At 47.1% G+C, this 23,482-nt stretch overlaps 1 protein-coding gene and 1 long non-coding RNA gene across 3 annotated transcripts in view; one reads left to right on the top strand and one right to left on the bottom strand.

The window, feature by feature from the left end:
- ZFHX3 (zinc finger homeobox 3) overlaps positions 1 to 23,482 on the top strand; it is a 956,897-nt gene that overhangs the window by 693,208 nt on the left and 240,207 nt on the right. Inside the window, exon 1 of one of the 2 annotated variants that reach the window (XM_026011600.2) lies at positions 22,965 to 23,074. The exons of the other annotated variant lie outside the window; for it this stretch is intronic. The gene's annotated coding sequence lies outside the window, so the exon portion shown is untranslated. Of the gene's footprint in view, positions 1 to 22,964; positions 23,075 to 23,482 lie in introns of those variants that run through there. 2 annotated transcript variants of the gene reach the window in all.
- LOC140594801 (uncharacterized) lies at positions 8,500 to 17,582 on the bottom strand. The gene is made up of 2 exons (XR_011996129.1): positions 11,602 to 17,582; positions 8,500 to 9,767 (listed from the first exon to the last, which is right to left on the bottom strand). It is a non-coding gene; the product is annotated as an uncharacterized lncRNA (long non-coding RNA).

Raw genomic sequence — 23,482 nt, 5'->3', positions numbered from 1 at the left:
CTAGCCAACATGACCAGCACCACTGGGGTTAGAATATCAGCTTCTTGTGATAAGATGAGTTCTTATTAGCAGTTAAGTCATCTGAAACTAATGTCTCAATACCCCGATCTCCTTTGTCTATAAATTTGACCGCCTTGACCTTCAAGACCTACTTTGTAATGTTTTAAACCTCATTTGATTACCTGGATTTGTGACCTCGAAATCTGCTTTGACTTGCCATACCTACCTGGTCCCTAAAGCCTTGAGTATGAAGCCTTAATCCTCACTCGCCCAACTAATACCTCCCTTCTTCTCCATGCTTGGATTTGACACTAAGATAGACTTCATTTAGGTGATTCCTCTTGTACTCAAGGCTATATGTAATCTTGGAAATGGTGAGTACAGGTATATAGAATAAAAGAAATTGAAGTCCAGCTTATCTGATAAACTTTTTTTTTTTGTCCCTTACAGTTTAAAACATTCCCTGATCTCTGAACCACATTAAATCTCCTAATGTATTAGAATTAGGCAACACTATCTTTTACTACTGGAAAGAGCCCAGAATGACATGAACAAAGTAATATTTTCCATGAAAGACAACATATGAATGCCACTTGCTTATAGAGTCCCATGGGATTCTCGTCTGTCATCCTCCATTTTTAATTAGAGTTGTAATCCGCTCTCAAGGGGCATCTGGAGTCTTCATTAAATCTACCAGCTTCCCTATGATCTATAAAACTGGTGCTGTTTAAAATCTTGGTCAAATAAAAAAATATCAGGAAGTTGGGGAAAATGTATCTGTTATCTAGGAGCGTCAAGTAAAATGAGTCCCCTTTCATATTACAGGACTATGACTTCTCTGCAGTCAGCACCAAAACAGCACCCTTTCCAGTTGGTACATTTGCTTCATGTCCACCTCACATTCCTGAAGCCTTAAGTCTCCAGTTACATCATTAGCAGCTGTAGTTGAGGGCTTTTTTATGACCATGAACATGGCTCACTGATGCTTCTTGCACGATTCTACTGAGCCTGCATTCCTTCATCTGTTGAGAAGGAGGCTGCCTTCTGAGCAGAGTTCACTAAGCCTCTCCAGTAAGCTGAAGCAAAACCTATAGCTATTAGGGGTGCTCTAGAACCTGTCTACTTCCATTCCAGCCCACTGGCTAGGTCTTCCAGCCTCATGATAGAACTGCAAAACATCTTACAGTGATTGTCACCCATCTTACTTCACAGATCCCCAACAGGTAGCTTCATGACCCTTTGAGATGGATCAGTCTTTCCATGCTTGGCACTAGAATCATAGCCCTAGACCAGGGATTCTCAATAGTGGCACTGGATATTTTAATTATTTTGAACCAGATATTTCTTTGCTGGTGAGGAAGGTTGTCATGTGCGTTGGTGTTCAGCAGTATCCCTGGCCTCTACCCACTAGATGCCAGTGGCACCTGTTCCTCAGTTGTAACAAGTCTCCGGACATTGGCAAATATCCCTGGGGCAAGGAGGCAAAATCACCCCCTAGCTGAGAACCACTGCCCTGTACCTCATGCAGAACAAGTAAGTAGACCTGGAGCTATCTGGCTTTTCCAGTGGGGGAATGTTCCAGAGTATTTATGGGATCTTCTCTGGCCTACAAAACATAGGAAAGACAAAATGTGACCACAAAGAAAGTCACATGAGCCATCGGAACCACAGGACTTCACATCATTCTTTTATAGTTGTTCACTCTATTATCTTATATATCAGAGGATTATTCAAATCTGTTAGCAGTTGTGATGTAGAGGGAAGCTAGATTTCCTTGTCCAGCCATCTCATGTCCTATTGATCTGCTTTGTCTGTGTCATCATGAGGGGTCTTATTAGAATGAAGCCCATAATATGTTTGCATGTTATGCTGACTTAGGTGGCTCCACTAAGCCAAGGTTTTTCTTTTACTTTTTTTAAGATTTTTTTTTAAGAGAGAGAAAGAGAGAGCGGGCACGTGCAGGGGGAGGGGCAGAGGGAGAAATAGAGAATCTTCAAGCAGACTCCTTGTTGAGAGCAAAGCCTGATGCAGGGCTCAATCTCAGGACCCTGAGATCATGACATGAGCTGAAATCAAGAGTTGGCTGTTTCACCAACTGGGCCACCCACGTGCCCTGCCGAGATTTTTCTGAAATGCACTTTCCTGTGTCTCGTTTGGTCATTGCCACAGATTCTAGTAAAGTTGTGATGTTTTAGAAACTGTGTCATCATTTCTCAGTGTTTTCATCACACTTCATCTCAAAGAACGCCTTTATTCTAACAAGCTCATTTGAATGGGCAGTGACTAAAAGAAATAATTGGGCCTGTGGAGATCTGTCCAGGCACACCACTTCCTTCATGCCTAAGAAGCAGTCTCCTAGTATTCACTACAGAGTCTGCTTTCATCCTGTACAAAGAGGTAAAGTAAGTTAGTGGGAATAAAATGTAAAATTCATTCATTCATTCAAAGAAAAGTTTTCAAAGAAAAGTAGGACATTGTGCTAGTTACCACGAGATATTTAGAGACACATAAGACACAACTTTAGAGTTCAAGAGCTCCCTTTCTAGTAGTAGAGTCAAAATGTGGGCAAGAACATTTGCAATACAATGCCTAAGTGCCATAGGCATTCAGAACAAGGTCACAGGAAAAGGTGGATTCTGCACACTACACTCCATTGCCTGACCACAGATTCTAGAAGGCATGTGTAAATGACCCTCGAGAATACTTCATTTTCCTCTTTGATATGACAGCAGATAAGGGAAATATAGAAGACAAGAACAGTTGGGATTTATTGAGGCATTTGGCAACATGGCAAATGACAATTTATCCATTTATCTTATGGGAAAAAGATGAAGTAGGAGTTTGGTAGAGCTGGTTGACCATCGTTGGTGTCACTGTAGAGGGAAATTCTGAAAAAACATTAGGTTTTTTATCTTAATCCATGCACAGTTGTCATAAAGTCATATGTTGCAGAATATAGAGTTCAGCAGATTTTTATAAACCAAGGCAATGAACCAAATCTAACAAGACAAAATATAATGCAAGAAAATGGGATGTCTTGTCTCCGATCCAAAAATTCATCTGTGCAAACATGGGGGTTAGGTGAAGGCTAGACAAAAGATGTTTAGAGAGCAATTTTCCCCCAGATTGTGTGTGGATTAAGAATCATCTAGCATTCTTGTTTAAAATGTGGGTCCCCCCCCCAAAAAAATAATAAAAATAAAATAAAATACAGGTTCTCAGGTGTCCCCCTCCACCCCCGATTGTCAGACTCCACAAGTTTGAGGTGGTGCCCAAGATTCTCCATTTATCAAGGCTTCCTGGGTCTTTGTGAAATAGAAGCTTGTTAGGGACACTCTGTAAACCGCTATCTTAGAGATTTAAGTTGATACCAAGAGGATTCAACAATTGTATTGAGCAAAGTGTAGGTAAGGAGAAGAAAGGAGGTGATAAACCCTGCTCTACTGTGCTAGGTAGAGGAGCAGATGTAGACAGTTCATATTTAAATTTGGGACACCACCCTTTAAGAGAGTCAGACTGAGAATGAGGAGGCAAAGGACTCAGAATCAGGTCTTGTAAAGAGCAGCTGAAGGAACTAGTAGTGCCTAGCTTAGAAAGATCAGAAGAGGGCAGCCCGGTTGCTCAGCGGTTTAGCGCCGCCTTCAGCCCAGGGCTTGATCCTGGAGACTCGGGATCAAGTCCCACATCAGGCTCCCTGCATGGAACCTGCCTCTGCCTGTGTCTCTCATGAATAAATAAAATCTTAAAAAAAAAAAAAAAAGATCAGAAGAAGACAGCACAGAGGAAAGATTGTGCCAGGGAATTAGACTTGCTCTGGGTGGCCTCACAAGGTGACACAGGGACCAGTGGGCAAGAGCTACAGGAAAATCACTTTGTGCTCAAAATAATGGCCATCCTTCTCCAATAGTCAGAGCTATCCACAGGGTTGGGGGTATCCAGTCATGGGCCGGAGAACATGTTTAAATGAGTCTTTTAAGAAGTTGGCTGTAAATAGAAGGGGTTGAATGGGTGACGGAATCCGGGGAAGTTTTGTTTTATTTTGTTTTTTAGTAAGAGAGAATAGAGCATGTGTAGGTTTCCAAATATAAATGGGTTGATTAAAGAAAGATAGGAGAGTCATGAGGCAGGCATGCCATGAAGACAGGAGTAAGGAGAGAGAAATAGAAAGTGGGAGAGTGGAGATACCTGGAAAGGTCGGGCTTTAGAGCCCAGGAAAGATTTGCAGAAGTAAAGCAGAATAAGAGAGGAGGTAATGGGTAATGATACAAAGGCATTAGATAGTGGAGAAGAGGTTGCAGAGCAAGGCACTTCAAGGTAATGCAATGAGCAAGTTGATGAAATTGATTTCAATCATGGTTCCAAGACATAAGGGTTTGAAATCTTTTGCTGTACGTTAAGAAAGAGTGCAGTTGGTGGGAGATCGAAAAGGGATGGAGTAGCAGGTTTGGGGAATTTGTTCAGGAGCTAAAAACCATCCATGATTGGCAACTGCATTGTAGAACACTGTAGAGGATACAGTCAATTCAAGCTACTTACATCCCCAGCAGTGTTGAGCAATTTGGAGGCCAAAGTGAGAGGCAGGTAGCAGGGCTAACCTGGGCATCAGCATGGTGCACCCAAGAAAGGATACAGGAACTTAACTTTCAGGCTCACGAAGATTGGTAAAAATCAGGCTTTGTCCTGTCAAGGGCCACTTCAGGGGCTTTAAGCAAACATCTGTCTCCATTAATCTTAGAAAGCCCAAAACTTAGAGATAACCTAGAAATACCAAGAGACCTCAATTTCATTTCAATGAGTGGCCTTTGTGCTCCCATCTTGGTCTCTACAGAGTTGGGCCTGAGCTGACTTTAATGTTGTATACATGCAGTGTGGATTCTAGAAACATTGACTTTTTAATAAACTCTGAGATTTTAGGAAGTGTGCAGAACCTAAGGTAACTGTAATTTATGTTATGTTGTACATTTAACGGCTTTGACTTGTGTGAGACATATAAGATAGGCACGATCTGAAAATTTGCCTGCCTTTGGTCTTGAGCCCATTCAATTCAGAAATTCATTTGGATTCTATCTAAATCCATAGTAGAGATCTGGAAACGGGCCTGTCAAAGTAGAGTTCTTAAGCTTTGACCATTTGTTTCCTCATTGTTTTCAAATGATCAGCTTCAAATATGCCTTAAATACTGGTAGAAACACCTCTTTTTTTAAGTAGATTTTTTTTTGTAGGGCAAAGTTTTTCATAAGGGAATCTGTTATTGTTGGCTAAAATCATGGGAGAGTAACTTCATTTTTAAGAACTTGGAAAGACTGAAAAGAAGCAAGATTAATGCCTCTATTTTTAAAAAGCAAAGAGGAAGTTCGTAATGTCCTAATCTGGAACTTTACCTGGAAAAAATGATTGCCAAATCACTTCTAGAATAATCTGCAGTGAATACAGTGTTGGGAACTTATATCACTTGACAGAACAAGTCCTGTCAAACTGATTCATTTCCTTCCATGAAAAAGTAACAAGATTTTAGTAGATTGAGGGGAAATGATAAATGTAATCTATATTTTATTTAGCAAGATGCTTGAACCTGCTCCATCCAACATTTTGGTCGATAAATTCAAAAAATTGGGACATTGGCATTAATGTCTAAGGGGCAATTGAGCTCCTATCCTGGGGTCTGGATTTAATAGCACATCCTTTTTGTAACAGGGGAAAAGTTACCTGATCTGCTTTAAGAGGAAGAAATAGAAATGATAGTAACTTACCCCAAAAGGATCCTTTATGCTCTGAAAATATTTATCTGCTGTTTGTCATTCACGGTTTTGATTATTTAGATATGCTCAGAAGATTGGTTATGAATATATATTTTTTATAGAATAAAATAGATGCTCGCTGCTCACAGTCATTCATATAACCCATTTGTACATCCTCCTGAAAATTCCCCAAGAACTTCCTGACAGAATCGGTTCTCAGGCCTCTCTATCACCAAAGAAGGGGGAAAAAAATAAGAGGAAACAATAACTCTGAAAGCAAGTGAGATGTGTGGAAATAAATCTGTCATAGTCTGTAATTCCAAAAGGGAAAGATACTTCTGGAAATCTGTTTCTAGAAATGGTGACGATATTATGTTGATGATTATTCCTTGGATTTACATATCTCCTGTGCTGTACGGAGCCCACGCACCTTGATAACTTCTGTCACTTTTAACTATTAATCTTCCCAAAGCCCTCCCTGAGGAAGTCTGGTGGTTGCTTTCATTCCTCATTTCAGTAACCATGTGCCCAGAATTAGGTATATCAGGTACCTGTGTGTGCAGAAAACTTGTCCTTGATAATATAGCTTTATCTCTGCCCCATTTCCCACTATTTCTTTCCCCCACTATCTGAAAGTAGAGCGCTCCTGTGAAAACTTTCATAAGCCAAAATGGTGTAAAGCAAAGCAGCAATTACCATTAATTTATACAGGAAAATCTTTGAGTGTTTCCAGACCCCCAAAATAACCTCTCTTAGGCTTTTCTGTTACCTTAGGACACATCATTGCTAACGGATGCACAAAATAAATCGAGATAAAGCACAGATGCTCATAGACACAGTTCAAAGCTCTGGCAGCTGGTGCCGAGATGCTGGGAGTGGATTTAGAAGGAGCTTGGTGGGGCCACTCTGACTGCTTGGGGTGTGCGTTGCCTCTCTTAACGGCTCACTGCAAAATAAATGCTGAACGCTGTTTTTGTGTTTTGCATATATATATGTATATATGCATATGTATATGTACATATATACATATATATATATGTGAAAACTGTCTTCGGATTTCTTTCGATTAGCAAAAATAGGTAATAGGTCTCTTGTCAAAGTGAAGTCGAGCAATGTGAACTTTTGAGAGGCAAGGACTGTCTGTGCTGCCCAAGTGAGCCCAGAGCCCAGTAATAGCTGGAAAAAATGTCTTGGGTTTGTGTGAGGCTATCTAGCTTGTAAGGCACTTCCACAGGTGAGTGGTGTCAGGATAGTAACCATTTGTACCGTGTACCGGAACACCTGCCAGGTGGTAGGCATTACGACAGACGCTCTATATTAAGCATCTTACTTGATCTTCCAACAACCCTGTAGGGTATGTATTGCCGCCTTCGTTTTACAAGGAGAAAACACGGTCCAGCATTAAGTCGCTTCCTGGAGGCCCTCCGGCGCTCTTTGGTGGAGCTGGACCAGAACCCAAGTCTTTGGTGATCCTTACACTCTCTAGGTCTTAACAAAAGACTTTGATTTTTTTCCAGGTAGTTGTGGAATTTTTTCTTCTATCTATTTACTTTCCTATATGTTTTATTTATTTATTTATTTTACTTTCCTATATGTTTTAAAAACCATTTGTTGATTTGCGTATTGTGCATCACTGCGACGTATGGCTACTTCTGGTTTGCAGGCCTTTGTGCTTGACCATGATGGGTGTTTTTCTTGGGCTACCAGTATCGCCTCTCTGACATCCTTCCCCAAGTAGTTAGGAGAATGGATCTGTGCTCTAGGTGTTAGCAAAAAAAACTTTATGTCCCGTGGTCATTTGCTTTGAGACAGGGGAGTATTCAGCATCTCAGTCACAGTGATGATGAAAAGTGATTGCCAATCTACGTTATGTTATTGTTTGCCATTTTATCCCAGCCCACAGGCTAAGCAGTTGAGATTGCTTCTCTTAATAAGTAATGATGAAGTAAATATTTTTTTTAAAAAAAGAACCATTTCTCAGGAAGCACTCAGTGAAAGTCCTAAACTTTATTCATTCATTCTGTGTTTGTTGAGCATCTCTATGCCCAGAACTGTTTTCATCCTTGACTCATTATTAGCAATTTAGTGTCATCATCGTTGTCATCCTCCTCATCATCATCAACATTATCATTATCCTCCTCTTCACCACGGGCACATCACTGAGTACCAATTAGCACCGTGGGCATTTATGGAGATGCGTACAGTGTATACTCCATATGGTGCCTGTCCTTGGGGAAGCAGGTGGGGTAACACATAACATGAATACAAATGTATTCATAAGTGCATGTGCGTTTCCACAGCATCACAGGTATTTGAGCAGTGAAACAAATGGATCTTATTGATGTTATTTTGGTGCGTGTCAACTAATCCAGGAAACCAGGAAACCTCCCCCAGACCGCTGAATATGAGAAGCCAGGTGAGGTCCACTCCAGCCTCAGGTCTCCATACGAGGAGGTGAACCTGAGCTAGACTCAAAGACGGGAAAAGAACTTCCTGCACATCCTTTCCCAGATCCCTCCAAAGTTGAAAACCAGCATATTCAAAGACCTAAAATCCTCCCATATCTTTTGCATAATTCACCTCTCTCCACCACTCTGGGCTTTAGTTTGACAAACAATGATAATAGCTGGATAGTGTAGAATTCATAACAGAGGCATCTCAAACCCACAGGGATTTGGGAACCTGTGCTCCACCCTATTCTTTTGTGCTGTTACGTTAGCCAGGGTCCCATAAATATTCATGGAGATGATAAGAATGACATTGAGACTCTGCATACCACTTTATTTGGGTTCTAAAACCACAAAAATCATTTAATTGACCAACAGAGCTATCTACCTAATTGACAACTCAAAACAGCGAGTCCTTGGCCTATAACATTTGGAAGTTTAAAATTAGAACTTGCACAAAATATTTAAAGCCAGTAGAAAGTTCTGGATTCCCAGCCTGTCTAAAGAGGATTTAGATCTTAATATGCCTGAAGAGGCATATCTAGGACTGAACCTCCTCCAAAGACACCCCCATCCCCCCCTGGCTTTGTACATCGACCTATGAAAAGGTCTTTCCAGAAGGTGACCTCATAATATCTGAATTCTCACCTTACTGGCTGTCAGGGCCATTTAAATGTGTGCTGAAAACATTTTTCAAGAAGTAGGAATGCATCTGAATGTTGAAGAACAGTACTATTTTAATGTTGAAATCTACCCCTAGATTTTACTAGGGTCTTTCAACAGGATGGTATATTCCTGATTTTCAACATAAACCAATAGTAAACATTTCCACTAAAACACTCATGTCCTCCTAGTAGGGTTCCACCTTTATGAGAGTTGAGGATTATGAGTTCACACCTAAATAATGATTACTTAATGGTCTCACTCCTTTGTAAGAACTTTGAAATTCCAGCTAGCAAACAGTGTTATATTATTTTCGGGTGCACAATACAGTGATTCAACACTTCCACACATCACCCGGTGCTCATCAGGACAGGTGCCCTCCTTAATCCCCATCACCTGTTTTACCCACTCCCACCCCCCTGCCTGGTAACCATCAGTTTGTTCTCTATCATTAAGAGGGTTTCTTGATTCTCCCCCCTCCCTCATTCTCTCATTTTTCCCCCTTTGCCTGTTTGTTTCTTCAATTCCACATGAGTGAAATCATATGGTATTTGTCTTTCGCTGGCTGACTTATTTTGCTTTCAGCATTATACTCTCTAGCTCCATATTGTTGCAAATGGCAAGATTTCATTCTTTTTTATGGCTGAGTAATATTCCATTGTATATATTAATGGTCTCATTCTTGCATGACTTCACATGCCTCCTTCGACCTCCCGCCTCACCCCAAACTACAAGGTGTATGAGCTCAGGAGCCTGGGGTTGGGAGGTGGGAGAGAAAGGGTGGTGAGAGTCTGTTTTCTGCCCCTTTGCCAGGGGCTAGCCCACTCCCTTTGAAGGCCCCCGTTGTTTTACCCTCTGGCCTCACCACCTTACAGTCCACTTCTGAGGCAGTTTCCAGGGACATCGTATCTCCACCTTTCTGTAAAGATAAATAAACAGTTTGAGACTCCCCTGTCTTTATTAAACATTTCCTCTAAACTGCATGCTTTGGCTCTGCGCCCGCGGGCATCAAGCAAGCCTTCCGGGGGCAGTCCAACCCCAGAGCCCTGCCACTTGGTTCCCCACACAAATAGCCCTTTGAGCGGGCAGGAGGCACCTGCGCTGACCACTAGTCCTCCTCTCTGCCTCAAGGGTCTTCCCAGCTCCCTGGGCTGGAAGGGTCCTGAGAAGCCCACTCAGCCCCTGACAGAAGGAGGCGCAGCAGCAGCAAAGACCAGGAGCCAGATGCCGGTGCTCCCTCCACAAGAGGCCAAGAGCTGCTGGGACCTGTGGTCTGGCTGTGGGGAAGGGCAGGCACCCCATCCTGCAGCAGAGAGGAAGCGTGGGAGGGAAGCTAGAAGAAGAAAGGCTGCAAACAAATAAATAAAGGAGGCATGTTTGACCAAACCCCCAACACCTAAATCTCCAAGCCCACTGGAGCAGGAAATTGAGTGGCTGGACGAGGCAGCCTTGCTCTGGCCTCCCCGCCACCCCCCACCCCTCCCAACCATCCTGGGCCTCAGGAAGGGTCTCCAGGCCTTCCAGACCTTTTTTTTTTTTTTAAATAAATCTCCAATCTATAGGGAAAGAGGAAGTGTATTTTTAAAACCAGTGGAGACTCCATGGCCACAGATCTGAAAGAGATTGAAAGGGGACAGAGAGGCTGGCTGAGAGGAGGGAAGAGGATTCCCAGAAGTGTGTGCGTGCGCGCGCGTGCGCCCCAGCCGTGTGGGAGACAGCCTGCGAGGAGAGGGAAAACAAAGGAAAGGGGGACCGGGAGAGTCAGAGAAATAAGTGGGAGAAGGCGCGGGCGCCGGGGGAGGGGCGGCGGGGCCCGAGGCCGGGCGCGGGCGGGCGGGCGCACGTGTGCCAGGGGGACGGTGAGCTCAGCATTTCCTCCTGGGTCGGTCACGTGGGCCTCGCCAGGTAAACAGGCTGCACCGGGGCTCGGAGGAGGCAGCGCCCGCGGGGCAGGGCCTCCCCCCGTCCCCGCCCCCCGAGCTGGTTGCAGGCGGCGGCCAGGTGGGCTCGGCCTGGAGCGGCCTGGTGACCGCGCAGGCCCGGGACCCGCGGAGGCCCGGCTAGTTGCTTTTATAATTAGCTCCGAGGAGTTTAGAGACGTTTTGATTTTAAATAAGAACGGAGCTTGGGGACGCATGCCTGTCAAAGCTCGGATGCTGCCAGAGTCTGGGGCCCGGCATTGCTTATCCTCATTTGTCTCCTTCCAAGGTTGGGGGGAGGTGGGGGGGGCCCAGATGGGTGTAGATGAAGGATGGGTGGGGAGGCCGCAGCTGAGAAGAAAAGGATCAGGGGCGGTGATTATCCATATTAGGAACAAGGGAATGCTAACAGGCTGTAGGTGAATGTATTAAAGGACACAGCTCAGAATGTGACCGGGGTGCCCCAGGGAGGCAATGAGACCCGGGAAAGAGATCAGGGGACAAGAAGACGTTAGGAGCAGAGTTTCAAGCATGAAACTTTTGCTTTTTTTTTTTTTTTTTCAGGGTGATATAGAAAAGGGTCCCTAACCAAACTGCGGCGGGAGTTCTGGGCATTTTGGAATGGCAGAAATGTGTCTGGAAACTTTATCTGAAAAGCTGAGTGGATGGAACAGGTGATTTTTCCACCTGGAAAGCTCTAGACTCCAAAATGGGGGTGGGGGGAATGGAGTGTATGCCTCTTTCTTTGAATTCCTGGAAATAGGGCCTTTGCATCTATGATAAAATAGCTTATTTAGGTCATTCTTTGAATAATTTTGAATCAGAATGAATTACCTGGGACGCCTGGGTGGCTCAGCAGTTGAGCGGCTGACTTTGGCTCAAGGCCTGATCCCAAAGTCCCAGGATCCAGTCCCACACTGGGCTCCCTGCATGGAGCCTGCTTCTCCTTCTGCCTGTGTCTCTGCCTTTCTCGCTCTCTGTGTGTCTCTCATGAATAAATAAATAAAATCTTTAAAACAAAACAAAACAAAATGAATTACCTTATCTTGGTCATAATTTTCTACGCCCTTGTGAAAACTTAGCCAAACCTATGGGAGGGAGACTGACCCACCGTCCCAGTTTCCAGAGTTGAGGGGGTTCCCGGGATGCAGTTTTCCATCTAGTGCAGTGTTGGACAAAGTGGGACCAAGTTGGTCAGCTGTAGTGGGAGGCCGAGTCTAGTCTACAGAGAAATAAGAAGGTAACTCATGCCCACCCTGTTCCATCAACAAAACAACATCAACAAAAGCCCTTTCCTCCATTTCTTCTACTCTCTCCCCTCCTTTCTTGCTCTCAGCTGTTCCTGACCCATTTGAGTATATGGGACTCTGTATATGGACCTGGGAGCTGGCATATGCAGCTACCTCGAACAGTTGGCTTTTGTTGCTCCTGGGGGGGAAAAAGGAGAGGAAAAAGAAATGTGCATCCTCCCCCCCAGGCCCTGCCCATCCCACCCCAACCTTCTTCATTCGGGGGGGGGGGGGTGTGTGGAGTCCATCAGTGCCACGAATGTACTTTCAGCCCTTGGGTTGAAAGATAGATATTTGATACCCCTCTCTGCTAACTAAATACGTCACTCTGACAAGACTCCCAGCCCAGAGTTATTTTTGTGGCATTATGTAATTGGATTGCCTGGTCAGGAGTACTTCCTTAACAAGGCTTTCAGCAACCCCTCCATGTGGGCCTGGCCAGTCCTGCCCAGTTCCACACTCTAGCTTCAGCCCAACACAACCCAGCTCATGTCACTGACCCAATTACAACATCCCCTCGCTGCAGAAGCCACCGCCCTGCCCCTCATGGAGTGCTTCAGTACCTAGTGGCACAGGGATGCCAGGTTTGGCCAGAGTTGGCAGGAGACTCTCCTGTAGCCTTCCTCTAATAGCCACAAAGCAGGCATGTCTGTTCTGAGGGGGCTGCAGGACGCTTCCTGGCCCCCCTCCCCCCAGCAGTGTAAAACCGAGAGCTCCTGGGGCCAGCCCCAAGACTGACCAGGAGACCCTCCGTAGGCCTGCCATTTGGATGTCACTGCCCTCGCTTCTTCCCACTTTCTGAATTTCCTCACATTTGTTCATGAGTAATTGGTCATCTGATCATCCCTTCCTGTCAGCCTGCTGACTCACAGAAGTTAGGAACTCGTCTGAGCTTCAGACACAGAAAGAAAATTTACAAAGGAAAGCGAGAAAGGCCTGGTATGATCTTGCCCTGGTCTGGCTGGGGCAGGCCCACACCTCCAGGAGTCCAGGGGTGATTGTTTCAGGGTGATATGATGTTGCTGTCATCCTGGGCTGGGGGCCTGTTCACCTTAGGTTTCCTTGTCCTTTCTGTCTGTGGCCTTTTGAGGACAACCTCCATAACTTTCTATGATGGGTCTCCCAGCCCTCAATCCGTATCAAAACCAGAGAGCCCTTCTCAGAATCTATTTCTTTCCTTCCTCTCAGCGCATGTGCATTGTGTATCTATCTGTCTTTTATTTTCCCTGGAGTCCCTGGTTCTCCTGACCTTGACTAGAGGCAGACGGTGTAATAAAAATAGCTTGAAAGCCAGATGGAACTGGGTTCAAATTCAAGTTGAGCCACTTAATAGTTGTGTGATCTTCATCTCTCAGAGTCTGATAGTCCTCATCTATAAAATGGGACTGATAATACCAGTTTCCCAAGGCTACTGAGAGAACTGAATGCAATTCATGTAGAGTGCCGGCCACCCTTGAGTGCCAAGTAGGTGCTCAACAAATGTAGGGGTTTCAGGGAGGTAGGGAAGAAAGAAGAGGGCTGGTTTGCCAGACTCCCAAGAGCAAACCTTGTCTGCTTTACTACACCCCTGATCTCCAGCCAGAACACTCTTTTTAGGGGTGCAGGATTGATTGAATCTCACCATCATTTGGGGGATGGGGTCAGGAGGGAAAGAGCACCAAGAACACAGACCCGCATGGCTGTTCCTTTTGGAGAACCTTCCCAGTCTGACACTCTGGTCTCTACACACCCCCTTACTGGCAGCCTGTCCCTGTAGACCCTTCCAGGGCTGGGCACTCAGTTGAAGGTATTTGCTTCTAGTTTGCCTGCACCCAGAACAAAGAGACAAGGGACAAGAGTAGCTTCTCCCCAAGTGTCCACTTGTGTGATCCTTGCATCCTTGTTGCAGTGCAGAGTTCATTCCAACTCCACAGCAGGAACTAGTTGGAACCCATAGGTCAGGGATCCCGAGAGCAAAGTGAGGTACAAATAGCCACAGGCAACATAATGGGGGGCAAGGAAGGAGAGGTTCCCTGGAGGTGGGGGGAGATGGGAAGAGCCAGCACCTGGGGGCATCTCTCCCTGAAGTGCACAAACAGCAAGAGGCTCTGATGTTAGCTGTACCTGGGGGGAGAGGGGAGGAACAGGGGGAGGTGGAGGAGAGCCTGTGGCAGAGTGCCGCTGTTCCAGTTGGCAGGAAGCCCTTCCCTGAAGACTGTGAGTTTAACCTTTAGCATTCAAGTGTCGGGGCTGAAGTGTCGTTCTGAGCACTTCTTCCTGCTGCAGCGCTCCCAGACTGCAGAGAGGGTCGGCACCAATCTGCCTTTCCTTTTCTCTTCCCAGACAAAATGAGAGGGAGGGCGATACCCAGAACCAACCACACAGACACAGGCACCCCTCATGTCAGGCCCTTGCTAACCCTAAACATCCAGTCCCACCTCCTCAACCAGCCTAGTTTCTGATCAACCTTAGTGATGAGCAGGACCCCAGGGGGCTCTCCACTCCCAGATCTCCCTGGTCCATAGGGTGCACAACCATTCCGGACTGGCCTGAGCTGGAAGCCTTTTCTTGCAGGTGGACTCAGGGCTCCCAGCGGCCCCCCGTGGTGGCTGCTGTTTGCCCCCCTTGGTGTCCCACAGGACAGGGTTGGAGCATCTGTGTCCTGAAAGAAGCTGGGAAGCCCAGGGAGGGCAGTGGAGAGGGAATCAAGCCCTGGAAGCCCAGGGTGGGGAGTGGGATCAGAGCTGGATGTAGGCACGGGGCTTGGGCAGCTCAGCTCAGGCCTGAAGCACACCGATGACTTGCCCTCTCCTTCCCAGGTGGCTGCTGGGGCCAGGCCCCATGCCTGCTGGTTTTCCTGGGGGTGCCCTGCAGGGGCATAATGGGGTGCTCGGATTGTTCCGCAGGAGGCTATTTACTCACCCAGTTGAGGGGGTGAGGAGCCTTGCTAGGCACGCACCTGCGAGGGGCACCTGGGTCCCAGGGCAGCGGCTCTGCGCTGGCTTCGGCTCCCCAGCCAGCTTCTCCAGGGGCCTGAGCTCCCAGGCTTCCTCTTAGGAGCCCGGAGCCGGCAGGAGAATAAAGATTTCCCGAAATGGGGCTGGGTGTGCCAGACATTAAGGACGCAAGCCCTGGCTCAGTGAACTGTGGTCAGTGTCTCAGGAAACTGTCAGGATCTTTGAGATTATGGTTCCTGGGGAGGTGGGAACAGTGCCTGGTCCAGGCGATGCTGAGCCCAGGGGGCAGGAGAGGAGACGCACAGACGATGCGCCCTAAGCCAGGACCAGAGGAAACTGGCCTGGAATGTTCCTGCTGCCCCGCTGAGCCCTGGAATTAAACCGGGAGGTGGCCATGGCCACAGGGGACCACTGCCCTGCATGCTGCCCTGGCACGAGTCGGGCCCGCAGGACATCTGTGGGGAGCCCAGCTTACCAGAGCCCCGGCCCAAGAGCCCCGGGGTTGGCAAGCACCTGACCACGGGGCTGCGCCCTGCCCTGCCCAGCCCTAACCAAGCACTGGCCCCAAATTTTGAGCCATCCATGTACAGGAAGATCGGGTTTGCCTTTTTCTCTAAGAATTGGAAACAAACGAATTGGAAAATTTCTGCTTTGGAAAAATATCTGTTCGATGTCGTTTGGTGCTTAAATTGTCCTTGGAATTTTTTTTCAGCTTCATTTGAAAAAGAAAAGGAAAGTTGACGCAAGCGCCCCAAACCTTGTTTCTCTTTAAATTGTCCCCTTAGACGTACAGTTGGTTACTGCAGATGTTTTCTGGGGCGAGGAGAGCGAAATGGAATGGGAGGGAGGATGAAGACTGGGAATCTCTGATTTTAAATCCCATTATTGGCTTTGAGGAGAGGCGTGCGCGCACACACACACACACGCGCGCACACACACACACACACAAAATCAGGAAAAGATAGTTCGTCCCCCACTGATTTTCTTCACTTCAAAGATTTCCCTCGCCCCTTAAATCAGAAATATTATGGTGCTAGGTATTTCTCAGGGAAAAAAATGCACATGTTTCTTCAGAATATGTACACGGCATAGGTCCCTTTTTTACATTTCTCAGCAAAAAAAAAAAAAAAAAAAAAGCGGGGGGTGGGGGTGAGTGGGAAGGCACTCAATTCCCTGGCTATTAAACAAGCCATGCCTGCAAGAAATGCAGGCATCGGGGGATTGCTCAGCCGCGCATCCCTCCATTAGCGCACGCCTGCGTGTCTGCGTGTCAACAATGCACGTGCTACCACGGGCACTGACTCCCCACGCCAGCCCTAACGGGCTCTGTGCAAAGGGGCGCCAGGTCTCAGGTGCCCGCTCTCAGCCCTGCTCCCTAGCCCGCCGCCCAAGCCTCCCAAAGATCCCTTTTTTCCTGCCTCTGGCTGGCAAGTCAGAAACCTCCATCGTTCCCCTGGAAAGTTATGCCCTTGGAAATCCCCAAAGCGAACGTAGCCCAACCGAGGGTCTCTTGCCCTCAAGTTGTTCACTTTGTTGTGCAGAGACGAGGTTAGTTCTCTTCTTCACCTGCCCCAGGCTTTAGATGGGGTGCAAACTTCTGGTACCAGGTCACCAACAGGGAAGCCAGCGCTTGCCAGCGGTGCAGGCTGTCTGGAGCCCAAGAGAGCCACCAACTCTGAGACGACTCCTGCCCCAAGGTTGGATCTCAGATTTCCATTGCAAAGGAGCCGAGGATAGTGGAAATCGGACTCAAACCCTGGAACTGACTAATTGCCCTGCATTTTCACAGTGCGCCATGTATTGGGAATCAAGGGCAGGCTTTATCATTTGGAACTCTTTTCAGTGACCCAGGCGCTCTAAGTTTGGGGCTAATTCTTTAAAGGGTTTACTTCTGAGAAATAGGGAAGAAAGAATGAAAGAATGAAACATACCCACAATCCTTGTATTGGGGATGGCACTCAAGAGTAGGTTGTGGTCTCTTTTGAATCGGAGTTCAAAGAAAAAAAAAAAAGGCTTGTTCCCTCCCCCTTGCCCCAGGGATGAAACCTCTCTAGATTCGAGCGGCCAATTTGGTTTGATTTCCGTGGTTTGGAGGCTCTGGCGGGGTTAGGGGCGCCGGGGCTAGGAAGACAGACCTCAGCTGCCTACTGGACCAGCTGGTCCACTCTTGGCCGTGGAAGCAGAAGCGGAAATCGGGGTGATTCGCCCTCGCTCCGACAGCTGGAGGGAGCGCCTGGGGAGCGCCTCACCGAGCCTCCGCGGGCAGTGCCTTGTCTGTGGACACCCTCGTGCGCTCATCTCTCTACCCACTCTTAGCATCCCCCACCTGTCTTGTGTCCCCCCAGGGATCCAGTTCCTCTCTCTCTCTCTCTCTCTCTCCCTCTCCCTCTCCCTCTCTGTCATTTCCAGCCAGTTCTTTTCCCACCAAAAACTCCTTTTCCTTGGAGTAACTTTCCAAAAGAGCTGTCGTTGTCCTAAAGCCCAACCTGGTAGGGGGATTTGGGAAGCTCTTTCTCAATTAAAGCTCCTTTTGTGGGCACCGCGTATGCGGCCCACGGTGCCCAGGACGTCACCTGGGCACTGAGCCCCACAACCAGGTGCTTCCGTGGAGCGCCATAACAAAAGGGGACTTCAGACGCTTTGCTCTTTTCCAGTGAAAAGGCTCAGAAACAAATCTGAATTTGGGTTTTGGTTATCTTTCAGGCGTGAAAAATATTTTGACAAAAGTATTCTCCAGGCTGCCCAAGCTGGGGGGAAAGAAAGCTTTTGGCTGGGATTGTGGGCACAAAGCAAGAAGCTGCATGTAATGGACACCACTGTGTACATCCGCTTAGGACGATGAGGAGGAGCGGGATCCGAGTCTGCGGGGTTGGCGCCAACATCCAAACTCCCCCACCCTGGCAAGGGCACCCCTGTCTTCCACAAACGGGGAGCATTTTTTTTTAAACCCACACCCATCTGCTCACCCTCTGGTGCATTAAGAGCAAACTTTCTGATTTGGTGTTTGGGGCTTGGATAACAGAGGCTCAGCACTGGGATTGAGCTGGGGCTGGAACAATTCTGGACGCTCAGAAGGACCTCACCCTGCACCCCCAGGAGAAAGGGGAACTGTTCCATTTGTCTGGGGGTCAGAAGGTGGGCTGGGAGGTCGGGGAGGAGGGAACGGATGGATGGAGCGCCAAGTGCCGCGCCTGGCTGCCTCTCTCTCCTGTTTCTCCCTCCCTACCCCATCTTCTGCCGTTTCCAGAGGCAGGAGAAAGGTGATCTCGGACTTGACCCCTAAATCACAGCTGCTGGTGCCGGCACCTCGCTCCGGGGAGAGCGCAGCCCCTTCCCAGAGCTCGGGCGGCTTTAACCCTTTCGCTTCCTGGCGTGCAGGGGCTGGCGGCAGCAGAGCCTGTGACCCCGGACCCGGAGCAGCCCGCCTCCTCGGCGCGGCACCTTGGATCCCACCGGGAGACTACAAAAGGGCGAGACTGCAGGGTGCTGCGCGCCTGGGGCAAGGGCCGGCCAGCCCCGAGCGCAGCCAGGGACCCCGAGGAAGAGCCCGAGTCAGCGGAACGAAGAGGGATGTTTGGATCGTGTTAACTACCCAGACAGATGCACTTCAGCATGTCTGCATTTATGGGATCCATATGTTGTCGTGGCAAATGAAAGGACAGTAACATATACATACAATAGACTTAGAATAACAATACACATTCAAAAAGAGACCCGCACATTCTTCACCCTGCAACCCTGCTTTCAGATCTAGCTCTAGAGTTGTGCGCAGAGGCGTCCTTTCAACCTCCCCTGGCTCCTCACGGATTTTCTTTTTTTTCTTCCTCCTTCCTCCCCCCCCCTTTTTTTGTTTTTGTGTCCCCCAACCCCTCCCCCCCAACCAGAAGAAAACCCAAGGCCCAGAAGCTAGGCTCTTTGGAAGTGAGATCTCCTAAGATCCCCTTCACCTCTCTTTCTCCTTAAGACTGGCCCACGGCATCTTCAGCCCTGGGACCAAATAATATCTGCTCACATTGCAACCCAAGATTCTGAAAATTGCAGGGAGGCAGATTCTTACTCAAATTCACCATCTACATCTTCATCATTAAACCAACACTTCTATTTTATATTTGCAAAAAAAGTAGCTTCAAACAGATCTGCAAACAAAAACCCCCAGCGAGAGCACACGCATAGCTCTGTACAGTACCTGCATTTATGTATACCTTGTATATTTGTGTGCACATATATTCAGCACACACAGAGACGCAAAGACATCTAAAGTCATTCAAATGTATATTTATGTACCCATTTATGCATATATCTTTGTGTTTGTATCCATTCATTTGAGCGAGAGGCAGAGAAATATACACATCAATGCAATACTTAGCCTACATTCTACTTTCTGTCCCTACTGTAAATGTCTTAAAAACAGATTGGTCTAAAAAATTTTCTGCCCTCTTGCCAGCTAAATGAAGGATTTAGATTCTGAATTTCTTGGTTCCTTTTTTCATTTTGTACATAAAATAATCCATATAGATGCTGGATTATCGCCTAAGCATTATTCAATCATACAAGCTTGGTACCTCTCCTCCTTATAACGAATTCACTGAGTAAAATTAGCATAAGTATTTACCAGATTAAGCTGACATTTTCCTATATTGCAACATGAAATACATTTATATCCAGAATTTCCCCCAAATAGCCTATGCCAGTGGAGATACTGACTTCCTCCGCGCTGTTTTGTATAACAAGCTACAAGTTCGCTCCTAGTACTATTTACATTTTTAAAAGAAAATAAATACAGAGAGCATTAAAGTGAGTTTCCAAGATCTACAAGGAGAAATTTAATTCTGCTGCATCTTAAAAAAATAAACCAACAGAATTATGAAGATTTGTGAAGATAGATAAATAAGAGGCAAATATACTCCTGAAGGTCTGAGCAATTTTCCTTACCTGATGTATTATGGAAAAATTCAGAATTTACCAGTCTTCTTTCAGTCAGCTACATTTTACACTGACCTGCACTTTGGACTGAAAGGGAAAAAAAAAAAAAGATTAACTGTTGCCAATGAAAAATTTAAAATAATAATCAGAAACCGGACAAACTGAAGGTAAAAATATACAATGGTTACAATAAAGATAAATATTTATTTAATCAAAGTAGAAGTTGTGTTTGGACTGTAGGAATGTTTCATCCTTCCCTTAAAAAAAAAAAAAATCAAGAAAGAAAAAAGCCAGAGTCTTTGCAGGCTCCTGGAGAGTTCCCATTGTCCAGGGCTATCGAGAGCCCAGAATGGCATTAACCTCACAAAAGACACATTGTGCAGGGGACAAAAAAAAGCCCCTTCTTCTACAATAACTTTTAGCTTTTTTATTTTTAGAAAATGACAAAGGTTTTGCAAGCACTGACTGGTGAAACCTGTAGCAAGCCAGGCTGGACTTGGCTTTATTGATCAACTGTCCCGCATGGAAAAGCAGCCAGGAAAAGTTTGAATGGCAATCCAGATTTGGCTCATAGAGAGGAAACCCCCGATTTTTCTAAATGTATTTTCTTTTTTTTCTCTCTAAATAAAACAGCATTATTCCCAGAGTGAATTCACAAGGATTAGATGAGGTAACCCTGCAAAATCCTAAACCGTTTTCTCCTCCTAGTCCTGACTAAGAAGCTGCATGCTCTTAAGAGCATTGGAAAAAATCTCTCAAAATGAAGAATTCCTTTCTAATCAAATAGATTTCCCGATTAATTCCCCAATTCTTTCTAAAATAAGTAATCCAGTGAGGCTGAGGGAAAAAAAAAATCTTTTTTTCCCCCTAAGAAAAATAAGTTTTGGTGAGAGCTCTCTGTCTACCTGATGTTACAGGGTTCACTAAAAATACCTTCAGAAACATCAATGTTGTTTTTGCATTTGTTTGCAGATCACTTAAAGTGCAAATTGCATTTTATTTTATTCCAGACATTGTAATTTCAGTGGTACTAGTTCATATTTAGAACTTACATAAATACATACTTGTCATTAAAAAAAATCTATTGCATTAGCAGTGACGCTAAGGCTAGGATTTGAAAGAGGGGGTAGAGAAACAGAGAGAGAGAGAGAAGGAGAGAGAGAGAGAGAGACAGACTGAGACTCTTGTTCTTCCTGCGTTTGTTTGCTTGCTTTTTGGAGGTACCGTACACCCGCCTAAGTGATGGCTTTGATGTACTGGGAATCGGTACAGTAGCAGGGTCCCTGGCTGCTGTCTTTGATTCCAGGGATCTCCTTTGGGCTCTGGTGGGATGTACTGCTCCTAGTCTTTATCTGAAATCCATCCTCTCATTTCAAGCCCTTTGGCTTCGAGACTCTGCTCCAAACTCTTGGAGGAAGCTGTGAGACTTTTTTTTTTTTTTTTGGCATGAGGGAAGGGGTATATAATTTCCCCCCTTTCTCCACTCTAGACCTTTCCTCGCTATTTAAATATATTGGCTTTCTTTCTTACGAATTTAGTTTGAAATTATTTTTCACTGCCTTTATTACATCCCTGCTTTTGATGGCAAAATAGCTTCCTGTGTTTTGAAAACATCTGCTTTCCAGGTTTTACACGAGAAAATTGATTTTACTTTTCTCTTAGGTCCAAAAAGGTAGAAAGTTGGACTTGTTTCCAAGTGCAACTTTTCCTTTTCTTGTCTTTCCTTTAAGTTAACCCCCTTCTCAGTTCTGTTTCACTTTCCCCCTTTTATTCCTTCTAATCATCACTCCTGCTTCCCCTTCTCCTTCTAAAGAACCAGAGAAGATTGATTGCATCTTATTTCAGAAGACAAAATTAACATATCATATATATATATATATTGGTCTAGTCTATGGTACGTGCTAAAGTTTTGTCCATATTATCTTTTTTTTTTTTGTCCTCTGATTTTTTTTGGGGGGGGAGATAATTTTCCTTCTTGGGGAAAAAAAAATCTCAGATTTGCAATTTAAAGTGGCCTCTATTTTGTCTAGAGCTGCTTCTCTGCCTTTCACTTAAATCTTTGCTTTAAGCTGTCCCACTCCATTATTGCTTCCCCCCACCCTTGCTCCCTTCTTCTTTGAAGATGCTCTCTTCTTATTTAATTTAAACATTGCTGCATTTGTCAAAAGAGAAAAAAAAGCAAGAAAAAGAAAGGGGAAAAAATAAGAAACAAAAGAGAAAGGAAAAAAAAAAGGAAAGAAAAAATCTTAAAAAAAAAAAATCTTAGCCAGGTTCCTATTGTTGCTTCTCTGCATTTCACTTCTCGGTGTGTATGTGTGTGTGTGCGTGTGTGTCGTGTGTGTGTGTGCGTGTGTGTGTGTTTTTAATACATGCATAAACTTTTGGTGCCTCTCTCCCTCTTCCTGGGCTCTTCTCCCATCCTCTCTTCCTGCTCTCCTTGCCCTGCTCATCACTTTCCCCCGGTTTTTTTTTTTTCCTCCCTTCCTCCCCTCTGCCTCCCTCCACCTCCCCCTTTTCTTTTTTGCTGAATCTTATTGATCCAGAAGGTGGCTAATTAGCCCTTCCCGTCGTGCCTGGGTAATGAAGCACATGCGCACTGAATTAATCACAGCCATTTTTTGCAGGAAACTAATTAGCAGAATAAAGATCCAAAGACTTTTTTTTCTTTTCACTCATCAGCTCCCACTTCCAGCGCGTCCCCTCCGACCGCTGCAGCCGCCGCCGCCGCCGCCTCCTCCTCCTCCTCCTCCCGGCCGCAGCCGCCGCCGCCGCCGCCTGCTTTGCATCCCAATTACAGCCTAGAGCCGCTGCCGCCGCCGCCGCCGCTTCTCCTCCGTGGCCCCTGCCCGCTCCGGGGGCTGTAAACTCCCCGCCAACCATGCTGCTCGGCGGCAGCGGCGGCGGCGGCTCCGGCTCCCCGGCTGCGGCCGCCTCCCGCCCCGGGCTCCGCCGAGCGCGCTCCAGCTCCGCCGCCGCCGCCGCCGCCGCCGCCAGCAGCGCGTCCTCCGCCGCCGCCGACCCCCGCCAGCCGCCGCTGCTGCCTTGATGGGCTCCGCGGCCCGAGCGCCTCTTTTCGGGATTAAAAGCGCCGCCAGCTCCCGCCGCCGCCGCCGCCGCCAGCAGCGCCGCTGCAGCCGCCGCCGCCGGAGAAGCAACCGCGTAAGTGGCAACTTTTCCCTCTTTTTTTTTTCCCGCCGCCGCCGCCGCCGCCGCCGCCGCCGCCTGCTCCTCCTCCTCCTCCCGCCGCCGCCGCCCGGACGCGGGGCTCCTCGGGGCGCCCGGGCTGCTTTGCATGGGGCTCGTCCTGCCCCCTCCCGGCTCCCGCGCCCGGCCGCCGCCGCCCGCGCTCCCCGCGCCCGCGCCCTGCTCGCTCGCTGCGTCCCGCTCGCCTTCCCCCTGCGCCAAACTTTCTCTTTCTCTTCTCCTTCCTCCTCCTCCCGCCGCCGCCGCCGCCGCCGCCGCCGAGCCCGGGCCGCCCCCTCCTCCTCCCGCCGCCGCCGCCGCCGGCCGCCCGCGACCCCCGGGAGGGTGGAGGCGCCCGGGGCGAGGCCCGCGCGCCGAGTTTGG

The sequence above is a fragment of the Vulpes vulpes genome, chromosome 12 (assembly GCF_048418805.1).
Source record: "Vulpes vulpes isolate BD-2025 chromosome 12, VulVul3, whole genome shotgun sequence".
Lineage (NCBI taxonomy): Eukaryota > Metazoa > Chordata > Mammalia > Carnivora > Canidae > Vulpes > Vulpes vulpes.
This window is presented reverse-complemented; position numbering and strand designations above follow the sequence as displayed.